Source organism: Arctopsyche grandis, chromosome 9 (assembly GCF_051622035.1).
Source record: "Arctopsyche grandis isolate Sample6627 chromosome 9, ASM5162203v2, whole genome shotgun sequence".
Lineage (NCBI taxonomy): Eukaryota > Metazoa > Arthropoda > Insecta > Trichoptera > Hydropsychidae > Arctopsyche > Arctopsyche grandis.
The window spans coordinates 23,802,786-23,809,186 of NC_135363.1; the positions used below are offsets into that span (position 1 = coordinate 23,802,786).

Sequence of the window (6,401 nt, forward strand, 5' to 3'; positions counted from 1 at the left end):
ATGGTACCCAAGACAATGTAAAGGGTGAAAGAAAGACTGTTGGGAAGATAGGTGGATGAAATAAGAAAAATGTGTGGGTTGAAATGGGTCAGAGTTGCGCAAAACAGAGACGAGTGGAAGCGTGTTGGAGAGATCTTCTTTCAGCAGTGGATGGTGAACGGCTCTAATGATGATGATGATGATGATGATATCGTATTAAATAATGCATGAAAATATTTATAATAACTTAATGCTTTTTTAAAACTTTGTGAAGCATTTTATATTTTTGTCTTTCAATCGTCATAAATATATATGTATATCGAAAAGTTCATGAAATTAAGTGTCAATGTGAGTGAATAAATTTAGTTAATTATTTGCATTGATTTTTGGGTGATATTATAAAGTGTGCTCTATGTACATAATAATAATTCAAAATGTGGGCAAATTTATATATAGTATGTAGTAGAAAGAAATCAAGTAGAGCACACTCTATAATAGCACTTTTTTCTGTATGTATGTATAAAATCTGAAAACAAATGTAATAAGAAGTGGGTAATATGAAGAAAAGAATGTAATATTTCTCGTTTGTTTTTAATAACAACTTATATTATACATATTATTTACAATAGTTATCAATGTACATACAGTGGTAGTAGTTCAAAATTATTTGACTAGTGTATTATTACAATAATAATTACAATATCAATTTATCGTTTTATATAGTTTTTTTTTGGTAACAAACACGGAAAATGTTACAATATCAACAACGTCCATTCAGCGATATTTAAATTCATTTATATCTATTTAAATAGAAATTAAATCCGTAGACAAAAATTTATATACATACAAAAACAGGTATACAATATATGTTCCATTCAGTGATAAGATGGCAAATTTCATTCATTGATAATATGTAAGTCTTAGCTTTTAACAGTCTCAAATATTAATCTATTATACATAATACATTGGAATGTACATACAAATATATTCATTTATAAATGCAATCGATAATATTTCAACAATCATTCATTATACATACATGTAGATAGGTAGATATATTTAATATAGGAATTTAAATTTTCTGGAAAAACAATGGCAATAGTTGAATGTTTTGAGTGAAAAAAATTACAAAATACATTCGATAGATCAGATTGATTATGTACAAATTTAAATAACATTAATTTCATTTACACGTAATACTGTCGTATATATATATAATGTATATTTGGCATCATAATAAATAATAAATATTCTTTACCAATGTGGCACACAATTTCAAAATATTAGACAAAACCGGACCGATATGCGTTTTTATGCTAAGTACAATTTGGTGTATTTTTTTAAATATTATTATAACGAATAGTTTCAGTCCAGTTTGATCCAATGCAATTAAATGTTTATGATCATGCAGGATGAGGCGCCGGTCTGGGACGTAAATATCCCTGGTCGTCCAGAGGTAGTCTTCCGTCCCTACGAGACCTTTCGTAACAATGGGTATCGATGGAGACGTAACTGTGATTCAGAGGATCACCATCGTATTGTTGACTGGCTATTGTGGTGCTGGTGAGAAGAGAAGCATCGTCTCCTGGAGTGGGAACTGCTGGCAGTGGTTGCGGTGGCAGAGCAGCATATTTGTACCACTGGTCTAAAGATGTTGGAGAGGCTGTGTACCGAGTTGAAGCACTCCTCCTTCCGTTGGGTAGCATTTGGTTGCCGGACTTCAGTGGACTTTTATTCCATTGTAGATTAGCAATGTCCGGCATGGCGAAGCGAATCTTCTCCCAGAACCTCTTCTCTCCCCAGAAGATGACTGTACATATTTTGAAGAAAGACTGAAGATCAGCATCCAAGTTCAAAGCGCTCACGTCCGTAGTCAGCACGAAAACAACTTTGTGTCGACGAAGTGGTGGGTTTATAGATTCTATAGTTGCCTTCATAGCTCTCTTGAAGTTGGGCTTGGACCATTCGTTCTGTAGGAAGCTGAACGATACGATCAAAATCAAGCGCTTCGAAGCATCAGTGGCGTTCATCAAAGTCTCGGATAGATAATTGTCGGAAGATATTTGCAAATCTCTGTAGTGCAGGCACATCGAGTACCCAGATTGTTCCAATTCGGGTGATATGACTCTCGATACGAAATCATCATCCAAAATGCTGTACACCATGTATCCATCATACATTCTATCCTTGTCCAGTTCGCAATCGCCGATGGAGTTGTTCTTGAAGATTCGCACCCCATATTTAGAGTGCGCCCACAGACGAACGTCTTGCCGAAAAGAAAACATCAGAGCACCCAGCAAGCAAATCAAAATCACAGCAATCAGTATTATTGACAATAAAGGCACATAATTTATCCCAACGTCCATCTCCCTAAAGGCGAAAGGTTGATTTTCCGAAGGTACAATGTTCGTCTGCAGCAGTTCGTAGCACTTGAATATGGCATCAGAAACGGTTAAATTACCGCCATCATCAGATCCGTTTATGCAAATCATACTCTTCAAATTCTCCTTGCTAGATTTGGTCCACTTTTCGAGTTCGAATACGCTGTCGCAGTCGCAGGACCACATGTTGCCGTCGAGATGAATGCGACCCAAGTTAGGATGGGTCGACCCCAAGCTTTTCGGATCGAAATCGCGTATTTTATTATATTCCAAATGTAGGGTCTTCAGAGACGTCACAGAAGCAAACGTGTTATTGTCGACGTTGCTTATGACGTTATGGTCCAAGTACAATTCCTTCAAATGCTTTGTTTGGTTGAATTCGTGTCCCTTTAGATCTGATATATGGTTGTTCCCCAAATGTAGCGTTTTGAGGGAATAAAGCCCATTGAACGTGCCGTTCTCTATTGATACTATATTACTATTGTTGAGATAGAGAACGCTCAGTTTCTTTTTGCCAATGAATATGTGATTGCCGAGAGCGCCAAAATTGTTTCCGTCCAAATATATTTCTGTAGCGTCCATGGGAATTTTTTCAGGAACGTTAGTATAACCAGCGTTGGAGCAGTCGATAACATTTGCAGACCAACTGCTGTCATGATAGCAAGAGCATCGATCAGGGCAGGTCATTTTGCAATCGCAAGCTTCAAAATCGCAACAATAACAATGAGAAGCGCATTGACTTGCATAAGGGCAGAGGAATTGCGTCGGAGGCAGCTCTAATATGGGTTTAATTTCGCCACTGCCTCGTACTAGTTGGCACGTGACGGATTCCATGTCCATGAAGCGGGGGTATTGCCTCAGTTGATTCCATTGATTTATCTTTTGGAGCCAGTCCATTGTGCAATCGCAAACGAATGGGTTTTCGCCAATGTAGAATTGGGGCACGTCCTTATTGTCGGGGATGACGGGTAGGCTGAACGAGTTCAATTCGACCGTTTTCATGAGGTTGCCGTGCAAGACGACCTTCTTGATGCTGCGTTTCGACTGGAACGTTCCCACCCTGATTGACGTAATTCTGTTGTTGTTCAGAAATAAATCTTGCACGCTGTCGGGAACTGACAGTTCATCTATTTCCGAAATGAGATTGTAACTGACGTCCAACCATTTAATCTTCTCGGAGCGGGCGCCGCCACGAACGTTCTCCAACTTGGATATTTTGTTTTGGTGCAGGTCGAGCCACTCCAGACTCTCGGGCAGGCTCTCATAGTCGAAGTGGGTTATCGCATTATCGGACACATTCAGCCAGCCGAGGCTGCGAGACTTGTTGAAGACGCCACTGATGTCGGTCAATCGATTTCCATCCAATCTGATCGCTATCACCGGGTTCATGTCAAACGCTCCTCTATCCACGCGCTCGATCTTATTCGAAGCCAAGTTCAACACCTGTAGTGACGGCAGCGAGAAGAAAGCGTCCGATGAAATGTTCACGATACTGTTATCGACCAAACGTAGGCCATACAGCTCCTCCAATCCTTCAAAAGAAGTGTTTTCAATGAAAGTGATGTTATTCTTCCCAATATCCAAAGACTTCAAAAAGCGCAACTTCCGGATGGCCTCAGGTATATGGTTCAGTTGATTTCCGCTCAATCCCAAATTCTGCAAATACGTTATATTTTCAAACGAGTGCGTGTGAATCGAAACGATACGATTGTCGTCCAGAAACAATTCATCCAACACGTACAAATTCGAAAAGAAATATTCTTCGATATGCTTCATTTTGTTCTGCGCAAGTGACAGTCTGCGCAATTTGGAAAGATCGGCGAAAGCGCCTTTGCTTATACTTTCAATAGCGTTGTTGTCCAAACTCAAATCTTCCAAACTCTTCAAATCTTGAAACAGCCTCGGATCGAGACGCGTCAGTTCATTGTAGGCCAGGTTCAATCTGAGCAGGCGCACAAGTCCGGCAAAAGTGTCTCGGTTCACGTACGAATTCGTCAATTTATTCAACGACAAATCCAAAACCAACAACTGATCGAGTCCTTTGAGCAGATCGGGAGCAAGAACACTGAGAGAATTGTTCGACAGGAGGATCTCCTTAATTTCCCGCGAGGGGAGGAAGAGTTCGGGGGGGAGGGCCACGAGCCTATTGCTCGAGGCGTTCAACACTCGAAGGGCTGTCAGACCGACGAAAGCGCGATCCTCGATTTCCGTCAACAAATTGTTTTGCAGATTGAGCACTTCGAGCGTGCGCAAACTGGACAGTCCGTTATCGGGCAACGACACTAGATTATTATAAGACACGTCCAAAACTTTGAGTCCAGTGTTGCACGACTTGCCCGGAGCGGTGGGACCCTTGCCCCAATCCGAGAACCCAATTTCGGATATATCTTGCAAGTGGTTCAGCGTCAGGTTGAGCGATTTGAGGGTAAACAGCGGACAGAACACACCGGCCGGGAAAGTCCATATGTTGTTGTCGCCCAGGTCCAAATGCCGCAGCTCCCGAAGTCCCCGGAAGCTCTCCTCGTGGAACTCCATGGTCATGGCGGACCAGTTGTCGTTGTGCGAGCGAAGTATCAAATCGGTCAGATCGTGCAGGGAAGACAACACCATGGCCGGAACGTACCGTATTTTGCAGTTTTCGATGCTCAAGTGCCGAAGGCGTCGCAGCCTGCCGACGAAATCGCTCGAGTTGACGTGCAGGGAGCTTTCGAAGAAGAGGACATCCGTGCAGGTGAGTCGTACCGCGTCTATTTTGGAGATTTGAGGTGCTGTCAGGTTGCCGAGGAGGCCCGCTGCGGCTCCCGCAGTTCTGATGGTGCAGCTGAGCTGGACGAGGACTTCGGAGTCAGGGTTGAGGGTGCGCAGCCATCGACACCCAGGAGGGGCGGCGTCGAGTCCTCCGACAGGGGCGGCTGTTGAGCAGTAGACGCCCAAGACCAGGAAGCACAGAGTGGCGCGCATTGTATGTGAAATTAAAATAAAAAAAAGTCAACACATAGCGCAAAACGTATGGCCGTTGGACAGTTGTGTGTTTGGGGCACTGTGTTAAGTGTTGTTTTGTTGGTAGCACGTGACGAGCGGTGCGTTTGCGCGGAGCTGGACGAGCGACACGCACATCCCACTCGGCGCGCCACCGATAACTGACCTGGCGCAAAACGTGCCGGTAGCGGGGAGAGAGGAGGCCGCCCCCCCCTCTCCTCGCGTCGCTCCTCCCCCCAGCTGGTCCCCCCCCCTTTCATAGGTCTCTTCTTCGATAATGAAGCGCGCCCTCTATATAGGCCGTGTAAAAATTTTAGGCTTATTGGTGTTGTGTGTATGTGAAGGGATGTTGGTAGAAAGTGCTCGATGTTGACTTCCATATGTTGGCAACGCGCGCGCGTGTTTGTTTACATACTACATACATACGTAGTTTGAATTGATTGGGCATTATAACTTGCATATAACATTCAAACTTTTAATCTCGCTTATACTTTCAAGTACAATTAAAAGTTGCCGATTAGCTAGCCTTATGGACAAGACAGACCCGTTTTTTTTATTATGTGCTTTGCGTTCGTTCCGTCGCACAACTCTGGTTGAAATTGCAAAAGTCCAAAACGAAGTAGATTGTTACTGCGTACAATCTACTTCGCACACAATTCACAATTCAAATGATCAATTAGTGAACAACATTGTGTTTTTCATTAAAACATAAATCTGCAAGAACACTGTTCGACACGAAAAATGGTTCAGAGACGAGATATGACTTTTCTTATAGATCTATGCCCAGTAAATATGAATCTGGTAATAAAAAATGTTGATTGGCTCAAGATTCGGAGATATACATGTGTTATTTAAATTCGACTATTCTTGTGGATTAATAACAAAAATTCTATTGATAAATAGCTTACCTCGATAAAATAAACAATTTTTTGTTATTAATCCACAAGATTAGTCAAAATATAATTTTTCTAAGTGGAATTTTATTTAATTCTCATGTAAGGACAATTTAATAAATTATCCCTATTAATTCAATTTAGATTCGTGTAAATACACACTTCCAAT

The 6,401-nt window shown here is 41.8% G+C and overlaps 1 pseudogene across 1 annotated transcript; it reads right to left on the reverse strand.

Annotated features, from left to right (window-relative positions):
- Nucleotides 1-578: 578 nt before the first annotated feature.
- Nucleotides 579-5,321, reverse strand: LOC143917319 (toll-like receptor Tollo pseudogene; annotated as a pseudogene). Its single transcript, XR_013261052.1, has one exon. The product of XR_013261052.1 is annotated as a toll-like receptor Tollo pseudogene (transcript).
- Nucleotides 5,322-6,401: the final 1,080 nt, after the last annotated feature.